The sequence below is a fragment of the Zonotrichia albicollis genome, chromosome Z (assembly GCF_047830755.1).
Source record: "Zonotrichia albicollis isolate bZonAlb1 chromosome Z, bZonAlb1.hap1, whole genome shotgun sequence".
Lineage (NCBI taxonomy): Eukaryota > Metazoa > Chordata > Aves > Passeriformes > Passerellidae > Zonotrichia > Zonotrichia albicollis.
Genome location: NC_133860.1, coordinates 18,307,125 through 18,325,978, shown reverse-complemented (window position 1 = coordinate 18,325,978; position 18,854 = coordinate 18,307,125). Strand labels below are relative to the sequence as shown.

The following is an 18,854-nucleotide window of genomic DNA, read 5'->3' as shown; positions in this document are numbered from 1 at the left end:
TAATTCTTGGCTCTATTTGGATCTTCTGTGAATATTAGGGTGCTCCCTAGGGCATCTTCTATAGTGTTTGCTCATCAGATTGCACTGATGAATGGCTGCAATGTGTTTTCTAATAGGAGGTGTAGCTCTGCCAGGGAAAGAACTCTGAGTCTCTGAGAGGGAATGTCTCATGATGGCTGTCAGAAATCGAAATGCCCTTTCTATTTCCAGCACATGCAGTTAAGCCTCATAGTTCTTCTCCTTAAAATGTCCCACTCCTCCTTTCTTTGGATTTGCCCAATCTCCATCAGGAGGGCTGTGCCATCTGCCTCAAAGCAGTGCTCATGCTTCTTGTTGCAATCAAGCTTTCAAAGCGCAGAATGAAAAATGGGGTTAGAAAAGGATTTTTAGCTTTATTATCTCCTCCTATGTGGAATTGCCTAGTCCATACTTCCTAAGATTCCCTACACATTTATAGGGATGCTACCTTTGAACATATAAAATATAAAAAAAGCTGACCAACTTCTGCTTTGGGTGCCTGTCTCAGAGGAGAAAGCATTTAAAATAAGGCAAGATGACCACAGGAATAGTATGGAAACTTGAATCATGGCCTGGCAAAACTAGAAGTTTTAAAAATTATTGTAGATATACAATACTTGGAGCTCCAGTAAAAGCACTCTAGTCCCTGATGTGGCTGAGATCAAGGATGTGTCCCGGGCTCTGATCAAATCTCCAAAGTATGAAACCAATCACATGCTTTATACTTACGCTTTCAGTTCAGTTTTTTTCATTCTCTGCCCTTTTGGCAGAGACCATTAGAGTCAGTAAGATTTGTACCCACAAAAGGAGCTGCAAACAGACATCACTAGATTCACACACTGAATTGTTTGGTTTATGTGTGCGCCATTGTAGTGAAAGAACAAAGTGTCCAGCAAGAAACTGAGCATGGAAATCCAGCATTTGAAGCATTTGATCCTTCATTTCTCTACTCAGCTTTTCAATCTGCAAAACTGTATTATTATGTTCATCGTATGTTTTACATTTATGATTTGAAATGCTGTGAGGAAAAGGGTAAATACTAGCAAGTTACAAATAGCTTTTCAAGTTTTACAAACAGGAAGTCCTGTAACCCTCTTATTTGTGGATGGAAGATTGATTTTATTTTAGAGTCCTCAAGTAAAGTAAATATGAAATAATGCAAATGCTGTTAGCCAAAAAAAGAAATAAAGTTAATAATTTTTGGGAAATTTAGAACTGCTATCAAACTGCACAGCACATATCTCAGACACTTGTTACAAATTTTATTTTTAAAGTATTAATATGGCACTTAAAACATAACTTACAAAGTGAAAGATTGAATGTTTACATACTAGTCCAGTCAATTTAATTTTTGTAGATTAATCAGTTTCTTTCTTTCCTTTTCCTTTCCAAAATAGCAACAATGGTCTATTTATTTTTTCATTTTGGATAAGACCATTTTTAAACTTGTTTCACAACCTGAGCACAAACAGTTAAACTGTACAGTTCAGTAGGAATGTTTGGACATGCAGAGATTTTGAACCAGTCAGCTCCCAACATTCTGCCATTAGAGGCTGAGCACTGTCATTCTTAGACGATTTGCAAGCACACCTGCCTGCGCTTTAACCAAGCCTGATTTTTTTTTTGTACTTCACCCCTTATGAAGGTTGAGCCTCCTACACTCCAAAAGTCACAGGGAGTCACTGTGGGGCAGAAAGGATTGCTGTTTTGAAGGATTAGATATTTTGATCCTGATCTTTTTCTCGGTCTGATTCTGGGGTTGAGTGCTGAACCATGTGCGAGCAGAATGTCAGGGAGCAGGAGTGATCTCTCATCTTTGCAAGCTGGTTTCCAGCCTGGCTTCCCGGGGTGCCCTCTGCCTGGGAGTGCATTGCTCCTTGTTCTAGGCTGCCCAGTCTCATTCCTGCTCTTGCTATCAGATAATTTATTTCTCAGCTTGGACATGGGGAACAGCAATTCCTCTCTTCTTGAGCTGTGACTGCTTGTGGTATGTACAGCAGAAAGCATTCCAAGCAGAGGGATGACAGGCCCAAGTATGAACAAAAGCTGTGTGAGGGGGAAACAAGTGCTCACCTCTGCGAGCCCTTGCTGGGGACCTGCTGGGCTCTCTCCCCTCCCACTGCAGTTAATGGGAACTCGGCAAGCTGCAAAAGCTTCCAGCATGCCAACAACAACAATTGTCTAAAATAATATTTAAAATCCATTTTTAAAACACGGGAAAACAAGAGGGGTTGTTTCCTTTGCATTTTAAGATGTTGACAAGACTCCTTAGAACTGAATGTGGCTCTGGAAAGGTCCCCAGAGCTTTCATGCGCCACGAAGCATTGTATCCTCAGTGTGTCTTTTCACAGTCGGCCAGCAAAGCCCGCATTGTCCCATTGCGGGAGATGTATGTGCCCCTTTCACCCTGCTCGCTGCTCTCTGCTCCTCGCTGCTGGCTCCAGCGCCTCTGGCTCCCCTCTGCTCTGCCTCCCCTTCCCCAGGGGGCCTGGGAAACTGCGCCGTGCCGCCGGTCCCCACGCACAGGGATGCTCCAGGTTGCCAAGGGGATCTGGAGCGGAGCCCCCGCAATTTCTCCCAGCGTGTGCGCTCACACAACATGAATGGGAATGATTTTTTAAGTGCTGTTGGGGAGGAGGGAGGGGGGGAGGCTGGGGAGAAGGAAGGGGAGAAAAGAAAGAAGGGGGTAGGCATAAGTGTGCAGAACTGCAAAGCCCCCCCCCAGGCTTTTTACCCCGTCTTCTTCCTTCACCTACCCCTTCTCTCTCTTGGGAAGTAACACTGTGTGTGAAATAAGGACATGAGAAGGAGTTCTCCAGAGCGTCACAAAGCAAAGCACTATTTTGTTGCTTAACAAAGATATTAGTGAAAATGAAAATATTTCAGAATATGGGAAAGGCAAGGAGAAGATAAATATATAATTAAAAGAGGAGAAAGAGAGAGAAAAGATGTGGGGAAAAGGAGAAAAAAAGATCTAGTTAGGAGGACTTTAACAGTTCTGAATTGTTAATCTGGTAGTTTTGATTGCTCATCTGACTTGGTCACTGTTGTGTAAATTGGCATGAGCTATTGATGCTATGACTCATCATTAACAACTACTATATTATGAATATAGTAGTAGTATATTATGAATATAGTAGTTACAACATTATGACTACTTTTATGTCAATTATATTTTATTTATGATTTTCTATTATATAGAATTCTAGGATTTACCAAATCCATATCAAAAGCATGCTGCACATGATCTATGTGTAATATTGGATTATAACAGGGCACACTAATGCAGAGTGGCACACTAATGGTACTGTACTCATGGAAGATCAAGCATAAAATACACTGAGCATGTTTTCTTTAGATAATGTTTAAGACAAACAGCTTTGAATCTGTTTGTTCAAGACCAAATTCCAAGGAATTGTTTTAAAAACTGCAATGTAGAACCTATGCTAGAAGTCCTACAGCTTCAGAATACCAGAATACTTTCTCCCTTTAATTAGCACAATAGAATCAATGGAATAAACTGATTTGTGCAGAACAGTCCAATGTCCTCAATGAGCTATTTCAGTCTGAGATTGGAGTTTATGCCTAATTTTCCCTATTACACTACTTGAAAGTTTCTACCTGTAGTATTTTCCTTTTTTTTTTTTTTTAAGAAGAATTAAACATATTACATAATTAAAAGCAAACTGCTTTCTTCCCACAACAGTAACTGGTCAGCAGCTGGTATGCCTGAAGCTCTGTTTCTGTGTGCAAACTCCCAGTCAGCAAAGAATCCTTGGGTTTATATTTGGCTTCAAAATTAATCACTAACAAATGAGAGCCCATAAATAGTAGCTTTTAAATAGGATCTCTTTTCTTACACTCCAAAGTAAATAGCAACCCTCTGAGGAAAAACAGTCATTATGTAGGATTGATTCTAGTACTTTGGGTGATTTTTTCTTTCCTCGGGGCAAGCAAGACTGACACTGGGAATAGAGGGTGTGCATGTGAGCATATGCATTTATGCATGCCTATAATTTTAGTTTGAAAATGGTTAAAATGCTCAGCCACTGCTTATCATATTAAAAGTCCCTGTTTCTGAATGTTTTTGGTGCCTTTTAAAAACTTCTGACAAAACTAAGCAGTTTATGTATTTGCTTTCCTACACTAGAATTATTGTGGTTTTGTTTTCCCCCAGCGCTTTTAGATTTTTGTTTCTTTAAAATGCATAATGCCTTTTGATGCATAATCATAAGCATTTTAAATATTTTCAGTTGGGGCTGAAATGCCCATCCAGGCCAACTAGACCTCAGGACTGACAAAAAATTCGAGTTGTTAATGGCATTGACCTCCTCAGCACCCAACACCTCCGGGTCAGGATTCTGACAAGAATAGCAACATGTTGATGAAAATGCACAAAATAATGAAGCAGTTCTGAATGAGCATGTAGAAAAATCTGTCCATTCTGGTCCTTATACATGCTGACTTCTTGAAACAAAAAAAAAGAGGATTCCTATGACCATGATGAATTCTTTCCCTATTCAGCGTATTAGAATTGAATTGATGGCACTTCCTTGCCAATGGAGATTTTTATATAAATTCCCTTTAGATGTTTTGACCTAAGTTTTTATACACAAAACATTATGAACAGAGCATCTTTTTATTCCTAATTATTTTCCTGTTTACTTTTTTATGGTCTCTTCATTAGGAAATTGCAGTTGCTTGTTAAGGACTCCTATGGTGGAGCAGCAATAATGGCAACTGTTGACTCAGGAGTGTTGCCCTAATTTTGTTTCTTTAAGGTTGTCTTTCACTCTCCTAATGAAGCAGTCTCAAATGGGCTACTCCCACCCCCTACATCCACCAAGCACTGTGTGATGAGTAAACTCTCAGTGTGAGACCATGAGAACAATCCCTTTTGTGTATGTTGATGAGGATTTGTGGAAATTAAGAACACTGTGCAAGGTCACGGTAAAATATGCTGACAGAAAATTTGTAAGGAAAACAATTAGTTAGGTAAAGGCAGTGGAGGTATTGCCTAAGTTTAATTAACATGATTAAGCACTTGAGTTTTATTCTAATAGCAGCTGAATATGTCCTCTGTAGTGCTGAGCATTCAGAGAAAACAAAAGTTAAATTTAGGCCTTGACATTTGGGCCCTTCACAAGATTAGGTACAAATTTTACCCAAACTCTAGATTAGAGTTTTTAATAATGGTAACAGTAAAATAATAAAATTGCAAAGAAAAAAGACAGGAACATTTACAAAGAACTATATGGATAGATGAAGTTCAGCAATATTAACTCAATATGGCTAATGACTTCCTGAAGCCACTTAAAATATATGTCTGAAACACAGCCTTTTTTGCATAAATTGATAAATTGCTCTCAAATATCAATTTAACTAATCTTTGTTTAGATATGAATTTTTAGATAATGCAATTAGATATTACATTAATTTTTTCCAGACCTGTTAAGAACAGTGGGCAAATAGAGGAAAATTAGCAGTTGTATTTGATCCAAAATTATGTGACCGTGAATAAGCCAAGCTGACTAATGAAACCCATGGCTGGGATATAGCAATGCAATTCAAAGATCCAATTAAATGGCTAAGAGTGGCTCCTAAATGAGTAGCCTTGCCCCACAGCAGCAATCCTGACCCATCCTTGCCTGAAAAGTATCAGCTTTGGATTTTGTAGGGTTAGTTTTTTCTGATAATTTGTCGTTTTGAATTACCCCAGAACTGTGTCATGTGAACACCAGAACTTTTACATGGGAAGCAGAAGGAAAGTGTCTGGGGCAGAAAACTAGCAAACACCTGCTTTTTAAGCTACAGTTTATTCCTTAGAAGGAGAAGGTTTATGAAACTCTGGCACAATAATGTCTGAACATCATTGAATGTTATAAATGGAAGAGGTCCAAATAATCTTTAGTGGCTTTACAGTGAGTTTTACCTTTCAGCTAACCATGAATAATAAAAGACTCTCTTGTTGTGGTTCATCACTGAGTAATGCTCTTTCAGTAAAACAGCTTCACTTTATGAAACTTAATCTTTTGTGTGTGCCTGAAAGTATTTCTTGGGCCATCAAGTTTAGCCTTCTAATACAGCAGAGAAATACATTTTAAAGTATTGGTTAAAATGTTACTGAGCTTGAGGTTCAAACCAATAGCAACTTTTATCCCAACAATTTCCATGTTTGTATATTCCACAGCCTTACTCTCTTTTTAGTTTGCTTATTTCAGTGGAAAAATAATTTGATTGGTCAATGTCCAGATGGAGACCCATGATGGATGGTGTCCCTCAGGTGTCTGTATCAGCCCTGTTTGACATTCTCAACAATGACACAGACATTGGATTGAGAACAACCTCAGTAGGTTTGCAGATGACACCAAGGAGAGAGGGGTTGGACATGCCTGAGGAACAAGCACCTTCTAGTACATAAAGGAGGTTTGTAAGAAAGATGGGGAGAGACTTTTTAGTGAAGTCTGTTATTACAGGAAAAGGGGTTTATGGTTTTAAAGAGGGCAGATTGAGGTTGGACATAAAAAAGAACTTTTTTACAATGAGGGAGCTGAAACACTCTCGGCCGGAGAGATGGTGTCTCTCCCATCCATGGAAACTGTCAAGGTCAGGCTGGAGAGGGCTCTGAGTACCCTGATCTAGCTGAAGCTGTCCCAGCTGATTGCATGGGGTAGGACAAGATGACCTTAAAGGCCCCTTCCAATGAAAACTGTTCTACATTTCTTCCTTTAAAATTCTTCTCTCAGTGTGAGTCACTGAGGGCAGGGAAGAATTTCATAAACCTCCCCTTTACTCTGCTTGTTCTTGCTAAAGTATTTATAACAATGAAGTATAATACCAGGTAAAATGAAACATGTCAATATAAAGCAGTGCATCTACATAGTGTTAATGATGCTTACATTACTATATGAAAGCTCCTACAGGATTATGCTCTTCTGTTCTGAAAAGTGTAGTTGGCTTGCTTTTCAGGTTTGCAATAAAACAGGATACATTTGAAGAACCAGTAGGAAAGCACATTTCCTGAAACACATCTGCCTGAGAAGGACCCTGCTGCGGGGCTGTTGAGATACTCATTTAACTCTTCGCATTATTCTGTCTTTTGCTCACAGTATTGGAATGTGACAAACAATATGCTTTTTGAAGGGAAACTAGGGAGTAATTTATCTTCTTTATGTGTGCTAAGCAGAGCAGGAGGGAGATGCAAGCAGGGATTCACAGCAAGCCATGGAGCAGTGATTAGTAACAGCTGACAGTCTCAAACCAAGACTCTCTTTCTTTGGTTACTTCATTGTAATAACAGAGTACAAAGAACTGACTGTCTTCAAGCCAAGAATCAGAGACCCAGGAACACAGAAAATAGCAGCTCAAAATTTTTTTTGGTAACAAAACACTATTGCTACCTGCACAGTGCAATTCTAAAAAGACATCCTTTTATGCCCAGACACTTTAACTAAGCTTTCCTGGAAATGAGATTCTTATGTTGGACATAAAGCTGATTATTTTCTGTGTAAGGAGTGAAAGAAATAAGTATATTTGTTTATGAAAAGGCATAATGTAACATGGTAAATTAGTTCAGTTTAATCAGGAAACAAGTTTATTTTGGTAGCTGATAAGCCAAAGCACATTCAATTAGTTTAAATCCTAAAGTACATGTTGTTGCAAGACTGAAATAAATATGGTCGTAGTTGTGCGACTTTTATCCTTTTCCCTGAGGATGAAATATTAGTTTTCATTTATTTTGAATGTATTGCCAAAAATACCTGCCTTAAGCATGAAATGCACATCATCCTACGAAGTGATACAAGCGATAAAATTACCTTTGCTTTCTGGATGGTGTTGAGCACGTTACTCAGTGCTCCATAAAAATCCCTAATGCAATTTCTCAAAATACTTGTGCAAACTTTTAATTTGCTAAAGAGCTGGTCTGAGTTTTGGCAGACTGTGTCAAGAGCTCTTCACAGACATGTTTTTGTATGTGCAGCACTTATTAAACAACATTCCACAAATGTACAGTGCTTCTTTTATCTGACTGGCTCTATACAGTGTGGTGAAGCTGCAAACTATTTATTCTACTAAATCACTCCTGATTTACGTTAGTTGCTGCTGAAAAAATAGTGAGAAATTAAAGGTATCCATAAGTAGCTGGTAGTGCAGTCTAGTGTAAAAAATAATTTGCTTTTACATCTTGGGTATGTTAGAAGTGCCTGAAGAGACACTTAGATGAACTGCTAGAAAAATGGACATAGTTTTAGTCAGACTGGTGCAAGATTTAAAGAATGGGAAATTAAGCTTCTCCCATAAAAAAAGAGAGATAGACATCTCTGTTTGTGTGCAAAACTACATGGGTTTTGGGGCATGGGATTGCTCTCATCATTAACTGGTCAGAGCTCTATGCTGGAGACATCACCTTCTCACTTAAAATATGATTCAGAATTGTTGGCAAACCTGTTCTTGGCTTCTTCACTGAAACTTCCAATAATAGACTCTATTGCAATGGTAGTATCTTACTTGGATGTTTGTCCCCTAGGATCTGACATGAGTTAATTTCATTTTATAGAGTCCATGCAGCAACCATTGTTTGAAAGGAAGCTTTGCCCAGTTGGATGTGACTCAATAAAGAGTTGAATCAATGGTAGTGTGCGACTAATGCATCTGGAAACATCATAGCCTTTGGTTTTCTGCTTGGATTTTTAATTTTAGCACAATTTTTAAAACATTGAGAGCACTGTTTGTTAATTCACCTATACTAAGATAATTTGGAAACAAACAGTGCTACGTTGCCTTTAGGTGGGTATGAGATGTGGCTTTTTTGAGTAATCTGAAGTTCCACTTGTAACAGTTCACTCACTTAAGAACTTTTCATGGTTTTTGTTGTTGCAGTAGCTACAATCTACTCTTGCAACAGTTTATTAATAATAAAAATCGCCCTGCTTTGTTGTTTTGTTCATTTTAATAAATCCTGTCCGTGATAGTATGCCGATTTGTGCATCTGTGTCCAACCTAAAAGTTTTAAGTGTTTGTTTTGCTTTCATCTAGCAGTTGCTTCATCTGCTGCTGTTTTACCCATTGATCTCCCATGAGCTGCTCATGGAGATAGTGTTTTTTTTTGGTGTATCTTGCACACACTCTACTGGTGTTTACATCTCCTCACGAACCTTTTAGTTTATTACATTGCTCCCCGTGTGCCCTGCATTTTTTTGATCCTGTACTGTTTTAAAGCACCCTGTATGCTTCTGAGGAGCATCTTTGCTGACTTTTCTTCTTTCACACTTCAAGTATAATTTTAACTCCCTCCAAGTTCAGTTGCTATCTGCACTGTAGCAACAAAAATCGCTTTCAATGAAACTCTGTGGTACCACTGCTATTCTGCTCCCCACAGTGATAAGAGTTAGCTCAGTTATCTCTCTATGACAGTGATCTTGGTGTAACAGCTTCACAGTCTGCAGAGGTTTGTCCTGAAACACATTATACCCAAGCCTGTGCTGACATTTGTGCAGGACCCAATGTAGTGATGCCTCAGTTCCTCTGAGAGCTCAGGCACAAATTAAGGTGCGCCACTACACAGCATCTATTCATGTCAAAAGGAAATACACAGAGCTCTTTCATGTCTCTAAGTCATTTTTTGAACTAGAAACTACAGAGCAGTAACTAATTACACAAAACAAACTACTTTAGGATCCTTTTTTTAAAGAATCACAAGAACTTGCATTTAGCAAAAGAAACAATGCGCATAAACTTGTTTATAAAAAAAAATCCTGTGTTGATAGAGAATGTAGAAACAATTTGATGCTTCCTTTATCATATATAATTGTCTATTTAAAGAGAATGGTACCTGATACAGAAATTGTTAGAAAAAATTTTGTATAGATATGATTAAATTTCTGAACTTGTAGCTTTTTAAAATGCCACTTATAATCTGTTAGTTAATATGTTAATAATAAATGAGAATATCCTAATGCATAACATGATAGCATTTTTCCTTTTTTTCATAGGAGTAAATCAGAACCTAACTATACTCTAAATTCACCCCAAAAAATTTAATTAGCAACAATCAAATCAAGTTTAAGAAAAAAATAGCTTCTATTTGTTAATTTAAGGTCCTCTGGTAATATGTGATATAAATACTAAGGAGTTATTACTTTAGCTGCAATTAGTCTATTATGTTTTCAATTGTCATTATAATTTGGAGGGTTTTTTTCACAATTCAGTAATGATGTTAAGGCTCTTCTGAGAACTCATTAAGAAAGTGTGGAATTGGAGTTTCATGTGAACAGGCTTTTGTTTTCCTTCTTTTCTCTCTTTTGTTTCAATGACCTCTTGAACTTTGGGTCACTGATTCAGTTACAGCCTTGCAAGATCAAAGACGTACATATTTTTCTTTGTATTTCTTCATCTTACAGACTTGTAGGAGGGAATGGAAAGAAGTTAATACTTACCCTGGAATGCCTGACAGTAGCAATCAGTACTTTTTAATAATATTATTACACTCTTTTCAGGATGTTACAGTGCTAAGTACAGATGAAAAAGAGGGTTTGGCATCCACAATTCAAGTGCTATACAATTGCCATCTGGACACTATCTGCTTGTTGGCAGGATTCAGAATATGAATCTCTATGACAGGTCAGAAGTATCAAGAAAATATCAGCTGATTTCAAACTAAACACATGGAAGAGAAGAGAGGGGTTTTTTAGGTTACCCTTATTGCTGGACTGTGGTGCTTTGCAGAACGGAAAACTAACCTTTTTTTTTAACAAACAAGTAATCATCCTATATCAAATTTGAAAGGTTTATTTTCTAATGGATGATGGTCCTTTGCACAGGTTCATTGGCCATGAGACAGATGTTAACCAGGCTTAGTAAGAACACATTCTATAACTTGGTTTTCAGAGTCTGGGGAATTTAAACATAATGGAATTGTAAAATCTGGACAAAGCTGATTTTCAGTGCAAGAATGAATTAGTGCATTAATGAAATAGCCATTCTTTAGGTGAACTCTTGACCAAAACCTACTTTCTCTCTAGCTCTGAAAAGAAACTATATTCACTGGAGAAGCTCTGATTTTATCTAAGTATTCAGAAATAAGTTAGAAGTGGGTGGTGAAACATCAGAAGTAAGTATTCAGCTTTGCATGTGAGTAAGGAGAAAATGAGAGAGCTGTTTATGGTGGGAAGAATCAGACTCATTATGTTAGCTGCAGTGCAAATAGTGTATTTCTAGTGTTATGCTGTACTTTTGTTTTCTTATCTACCACCAGTAAGGAGCTACTTGTACTGTTGTCTAAGGATGAAAAAATGCATTTATCTAAAAAAGAGTCGATCCTGTTTAAGTATACAATTACAACAAACCAAGGTCTCATTCTGAAAATGCGATGAATTGAGGCATATAAATAAATACTATTGTTAAAGTACTTAGTCTGAAAACCTCTTCACAACTTGTGATACACTTGAAGCCCTTCAAGATCTTCAGTGAAGTAGAGAAGATGAATATTGCTGGAAGATTTATACCAGATCTGGTAAATCAGGAACTAGAAGTCATGTTCTCCAAATACTGGAATACTGGTTTTGGGTAAATCCCAAAATTTTTCAAACAAGTGCTCTCTGTATTGTGACTCTTGAGTTTTCGGAATACAGTTGGGATCTATTTGTGAGCTTCATTTTACAACCAGAGGCCCAGAATTTAGTTTGCTTTGATTTTTTGCTTCCAGAGATGATGTTTCTTTAAGAATAACATTAAGACCTGAAAGCTTCTGTTGGCACAAACATTGAGTCCTCTTTATTTGCATATTAATTCCTCAGTATTAGAATTGAATTGCTATTCAACTGTGTGAAGCTGTAAAGAAATTTATCTTTTCCTTTCTACATGACAGTAGTTTTATCTCTCTTTTTTGTCCCCACAAGTCCCTCTCTATTCCAGTAGTTTTTACTTGTCTTTGTAGATCATCATTTGTATATCTTCCTTTGATAGACTCCTGTAGAGAATAGGGTCTTTTCAAGATGCTATTGATAGAAGGAATGCACAGAACTTCTGTGTCTGATAATCCAATGAACCAAAATTTCAGAGCTTGTCATCCCAGGTGCCTTTCTTGCTAGTTTGCTGGACATAAGTATGCCCACACTAGCAGGAGCTGAAAATGTGGGGAGTACTAAACTGCCTTTTATTTACAGAGCATGCAAACCTCTGAGGAATTAATGTTTGCATTGATTGGACATGTCCCTCTTTCCTTTGGAAATACTGCGCTTTGCCACAATGCACACTTGTTCAAAATCAAAACCACTAAAAGAACAAACTCTGTTTGTAGTGGGATACAGTATGGGTAAATGAGGATAGTATAGAATGTAATCTTACCCCCTGAAGAGTTGCAGCTGAACCAATTACTAAAGATTAGGGGCAGGCCTGATGACAACAGGCCACACCTGTGCCAAATTAGAACAGCGTGATAAAAGAGTGGATTGGTGGGAACAGGAGTTAGATGATTACAGCAAGGAGGAGTCAGTGCTTAGAGGAGCTGCCTGGGGCAGACATTGAGGAGGTCTGAGGCTCTGGTAATATGGAATCCTTGCACTATAATGATAATAGAACTCTTGATATATAAGACAACATCTGTTGACCTGAGGAACAGTCAGACAGACAACTCAAGACAGGACTGCCTTGAGGACAGGTAGAGGTCTGTAAATTTATTTTTAAACATTTCTGGAATCCAAATGGCACTTGCTACCTTGCAGAGACTATTAGATGTGATTTTAGGTAAGCTAGTGTAGCTTTGCTGTGGTGTGTATCAGTGGCATCATTCTGTCAAACCTGGGAAGACCAAGTCCTAGAGGGACTCAAAGGAAAAAGGCCATGTGGAATGGAGAAATGTGGCACCAGAGAGGTGCAAGTGAACTATCCGATGCAGTGCATGGAAGTGGCAGATTATGCCCAGACTTAGCTCAAACTGATGCTTTCTGGGGTCAGCCACCATCACACAATCCCAGTCATTTCTGGGGTCACCAGAGCTTCTCACCAAACTTCAGCAGGGTAAAAGTGGAACCCCAGGCTCAGCTGTGTGAAGAGAAACAGATGAGTTTGAAAAAGTTTGCACCAAGAGACTTTGTACCCAATTAAGGAAGACTGGCAACTCTGAGAGGAGATTCTAGGCTGCAGTAAATACTTTGCAATGTTCATGACTGTCTCAGACATTCATGTGGAGACAACACTGTAACATAGGAATAAGGAGAAGGCATTCTACCATTCTGCCAGCCATATCTCTGCAAAAAGTTAAGAACTAGGGAAAGGAACTATGATACAACAGGAAAGCAATTCCTATCAGTGAGGCCAGCTCTTATATACTCGCAATGATTATCTTTTGACATATTCTCCACACCATGTACAACAGCATCATTTATATTTTGGTACATTTGTTTCTCAAGATCTGGACAGGATGATATAGAATATACTCAGAAACAACCTGTAAATAAAGGAAAAAATTATGCGCTACCTGGAATGTCTGGATGAAAAGAATTCTAGCACATGCTGGAAGTGCTTTTTGACTCCCTGACATATAACTCAAATCCCACATACTGCTGGTCCTCAATTCTATATCTAGTCTCAATAAATTGTTAGAGATTTTTGTTCTGAGAGTTTGTTTTTTCCTTCTTATTATCCACCAGTGAGAGCTGTGACCTGTGGCTAGAATGCTAGGATGACCAATTATCTGGGAAGCCTTCCTCCTCATCCAGACAATCCAATGTGTTACTGGAATCCAGACCCAAAGCTTGAGTCCTGTAAGCCTTGTAGTCCACAGTGGCTCTCCTCATTTTCCATTGCTCAGAATTCAGGAATTCTGGATTCTGAGCAATGGAATTTCCACCAATGCTTTCAGTACCTCTGTCTCCAGTGATGGTGACAATGATGGATCTACCTTATAGAAGTTTATAATCCAGATACATGTTTGAAGGACAGTATGTAGTAGATCCAAAAATTACCTTCCAGAATTAAATAGAAATAATATGTTATAGATCAACAACGGTTAGCTATCAAAAAGCAAAAAAAAAAGAGTAAAAACAAGGCTAGAAGAACTAATGATAGTATATGTTTTTGAAAGTGACAATGTTCTGCAAGTTTTCAAATGATCTGTATAGCTGATGCAATTCTTCAGAAAGTACTTTGTGCCTTATCACATTTCACAGTGCTGATGAAACAATTATATGTGTTACTTCTCCTGGTGTGCAAGTACTTCCAGTAATATCCTTGGTGTTCCCAAAATTCAGCCTCAGGAATTTTCTTCCTTGGATTCTTTCAGTTTTCACAAGCAGCTACAGCAAAGACAGACTGGCAAGGAAGAAAATATGATGAAATTGTGCTATATTTGAATGTAGGAAAGGAGGACGTGGATCACCATGTTCAAGGGAGAGTTGAGGAGGTGAAAGGAGTAGGAAAGGGAAAGCTGATAAACCCTGAAAGAAGCCTGCATGTAGGTAACTATGCCCACATTTTCTGGCTCTTTGTTGTTATATTTTGATAATGTGATAATGGCTCTTACACTGTTGCTATTTGTAAGTTTCCCAGAAGGGGAATAATAAAGAGCTACCACTTCTGTAGTGCATGGTGGCTTGCTTTGGCTGTTTTATTTTGAAGTCCAATTTCATGCCAATGGAGTGAGTTAATGTCTGGGTAAGGTGAGATGATTCTTAAATCCTGCAATTGTTTGTTTCCTTGGTTTTGAACTGGTTCTTGAAGAGCTGTGTGTGCCATAAAGCTGAAACTCTATACAGTAGTCAATGCCTCGGAGTAATTGGGAGGTGAAATCTTAGCAAGTGAGACATACTTTCAGTCTGTAAAGAAATTCTAAGGAGTGCAAAACCAACATAAAACTATGGGATAAAAATTAGTCCAGAGGTTGTCCAACCCATTTGTCTTCACACTTATCTGACAACAGGTTCTTACTGAAGGGCTAAGAGGAAAAGAAAAAGATAGAGTAAATTGCCCTTGTTTGCCATCCCTGCAACAAGGGAGCAGTGGGATCTAGGGCCTTGCTAAATTGCTAGTTTCCAAATTTATTAGCCAGTGATAACTGTATCTGAAAACTCTTTTAATTTAATTTTAATTTTAAACTATTTACTTAATTTAATTTTATTTTAATTTGAAGCTATTAACATAATTGAACTGAATTGTGTCACGTGAAAAAGTACTTCCTTGTCTTTAATAGAAATGCATGCTCTTGTTATTTCTTAGGACACCCTATTTTTCCTTTATTGTGAAATACAGTTAGGAGATAATGGTAATAGTATTAATAATAGTAATAATAATAGAGATAATAGTAATAATAATAGAGATAATAGTAATAGTAATAATTAGCCACTGCATTATAGCTTCTGCAAGGAATTAATGATTTCTGTGGACTTTTACAGCAACTTCTGTGCCTGTTTTTTTTTCAAATCAAAGAAATGAAGTCAGTTTAATTCCTCCTTGTCTTTCACTGGAACTTCATTCTAGCCCTGTCCCCCTCTCTGGACTGCTCGCAGTGAGTCTGAGAACTCTTGTCTGTCCTAATGCCCACTTGAGAACTCCTGATTAGGTGTAGCACATTTCCCTTTCCCAGGTGTATTATTTTGCACTTGCCACCACTCTAGTTCACCTGTCAGGTTATCACAGGCTCATTCATTATTGAAGACATCATTCTTTACAGTTTCAGTATTCAATGTCCTGAACAAAATGCTTGCTCAGTGTCCTAATTCTCAAAATGCTGAGAGTTGGTTTTGCATTTTGGACATTTTGCTGTACAAAATTTCTGTTTACTAACTAATGTAACTGACTTTACAGCTGATTTTTAATATTTTTGAGGGTTTTTTTGTGTTGCAGGTCTGCTGTTTTTCTGTAACCAACAGAAAACAGTTTGTATTAAACTCAAAAAAGTGCTTTAAGTTTTCCCTAATACATTTTCAGTCCTTCTGCCTTTGACTGAAATGTTAAGAAAAAGGCAATGTGGTTTTACAATGGTCCACCAGTGCTCAGGCAAGATGCTTTAATTTTTATGTGTTCTTTCAAATAGTTTTTGCTTTGTCAGCAAGCAAAGTATTGATGTTTTGCATTTGAAATAAGATGTAAAAGCAAAACTAAATCTTTGTGGGTGGGAGGTTATCCCTATTGTTAATTCAGCTGGAATCTCATGCAGAATGCAAACTAAATAAAAGTATAACAACCTGTTATTCAATACTTTGGGCAGCAGCTAAACTTATATTTTGCAATGAAGTTTAAATCAGCCTTCAATTAAGGACCACTAGCTAAACTGAATTATTTTAGAGGAGCTTTTAAGTTTTACTATCTTTAGTTATTGTAGACTTTGTTCTTGATCACCCCTGCTGTTTCTGCTGTTCTCACAGACTAGTGCTGCTCTGTACTTTCTGCTTTTGAATGCTCTGTGTCCTGCTTAGGTTTTCTCTTTTATGGTATAATCAAATTTTATCTTATGCAGACTCTGATTTTGTGTGAGAATTTAATCTCTGCTGTTATTTCATTTTAATTCTTCGTCAAATCTGACTAAGAATTCACTTAGAATTGTTCCCATAGGCTCTTGTTAAGATAGATTTTTGTGTATTCCATATTGCGAAATTGTTTCAGAAATGAGTTAATATTTATTTATATGAACTTTTCTGGAGTCCTTGCTTTTAGCATTTGCATAGGTTGAGATGTATGGCAGTTTTTGAGGAAGATGTTCTACCCAAAGATATATTAATTTTATAAATACTTATGACATTTCATTATGATTTTCTGGCTTCCATGCCTTGTAAAATGCTAGGTGCAGTTTATTTCCTAACTGATTGCCAGCACACTCAGAATCTGAACATAATTTCTTTAGAATTTTTACACGAAAGTTGATGTTTCTAGATGCTGAATACTTCCTAAACTGCCTTTTTTCCTTCTGATTTTTTTAAGTGCAACTGCCTGTTATTTAAACTCAGAATTTAAATTTAAAAATATTTTTCCAACATATTTAAGATTATGTGACATAATTATGGAACGTTTATTGCTTAATAAACAGTGCCTTAAAACTGCAGAGTGTAACAATTTAAGAAGATTCAAATCTTGTCACCTGTGGGTACCTATACAAGTAATGATTATTAAAGACTATATGCCAGACTTGATAGACACCTGTTTTATACAGAAATACATCTACTGAAGGGAAGGTCTTTAAAACAGTTTTATTATAGAGGAGTGCTTGTATATTTTTAGCTGCTGTTGGCCTAAATCTAGTATAAAGATGCTATTTTCAGATAAAACTGTTTCTGAACTTGGATCAATATTTGTAATGTTTTTTCAACTGATTTTTTAACCTGACAGGATATTCTGTTTACAAGATGACTGGATCTCTACTAACTTTGTAGTTTATATGTCCACATTTTAAGACAGTCTCTATTTTGGACACACAAAAATCAAAGCATGACTTTTCCTTTATTTTCTCTAAGTATGTAAATGTTCAAATTAAATAACTGTCATTCAGTTATGTAAATTGCATATGCAAATATCCATATGAATGCATGAATTCATTTGTGCGTGAAATGTACAAGTGCATAAAACTAAAGCAGCCATGTAGTTCAGCTTTTACTGATGTGCTTATAAAGCTTTGGGTGGCAGAGAAAGAGCAAAGAGTTGCCTTGAAAGAAGGTAAGTTACTTTTAAAATAATATTTTATGCCTTAAAAGAAAGCCATAAATGAAAAAATAATACACCCTTAGGATATCCATGAATTTGTTACTCATAGCAGGCTTCATACTACATGTGTATGGAATTCCTTTATAGAGATATCCCAATACAAATACATAGGCAGTTCAAATTCACTGACAATCCAAGAAGTGCTTTACTCAGAGAATTTATTAATTCTTTTCCCTATAACTGGAGTAAGCTGAAATGGATGTAAAACTTTTTATTGATTTGGTGGGTATTAATTATTCTGACTTCTAAAATTCTTTCTATGGACCATCAAAAGTTAGAATTTTTGAAAAAGCAGAAAATGTGCCAAATTTTGGAATTTGGAAAATGGGTTCATTGCTCTGGTGACTAGCTAAACTGGCCAAATACTGCATAACTACTTCTTGGTTTTTGTGTATGAGCTATATTAACTGAATCAGGAATGCTGTAGTTCTTAAACTTTTCTTAAACACAGAAGTGTAAGACTGACTTTTATTAATGTTTTTACCTTCCAGCCTAACTGTGAGTGCAAAGATGTTTCTCAGGTACTGGCTATGTGTCTGTTCTGCCAGAGTGAATTACAGGGAATTACTGCTAGGTCTCTCATTTTTTTTTCCTCTGGGAGAGAATTAACTGGCTCCACAGGTCTGTTCTGCCTGAATGAGAGACCTTCCATCTGTTGAAATTACCATAAATATTGTAGCTGATATGAGACAGCACCTGGGGCCTTGTAGTGGGTGACAGACCTTTTCCCACAGTGCACTTGTTAGCCAGCAGACAGGAGAACACAGGGATTTCTTAGAGGCTTCAAGCAATGTGGGTCCTGCTTCAACAAACCTACACATGTGCTGCTTTCACAGCCCCTTTTCTGAAGGGATGATGCACAGGTCCCTCCCTGTTGTGTGCTCTGATGTGAAAGGTTGAGATGAGCAAATTCAAAATTCTGGCCCTTTACGTTTACTGGTATTAATTTATTATGATAATAGAGGAGATTGCTATTGTCAGAAAAAAAAAATTAATATAGGATAAGGGTTTGAGATGATTGATATGATTTGCAAATAATTTGATATGATTTGCATCTAGTTACTCTTCAAGGGTCATTTACTTTCTCATTCCAACATTAAAAAGGCAAATATAAAACCTAATATCTTAAGTTTAATAACATTAGA

At 37.2% G+C, this 18,854-nt stretch overlaps 1 protein-coding gene across 1 annotated transcript in view; it reads right to left on the bottom strand.

Annotated features, from left to right (window-relative positions):
- SLC1A3 (solute carrier family 1 member 3) overlaps nt 1–18,854 on the bottom strand; it is a 63,741-nt gene that overhangs the window by 20,465 nt on the left and 24,422 nt on the right. The gene's annotated exons all lie outside the window — the stretch shown is intronic.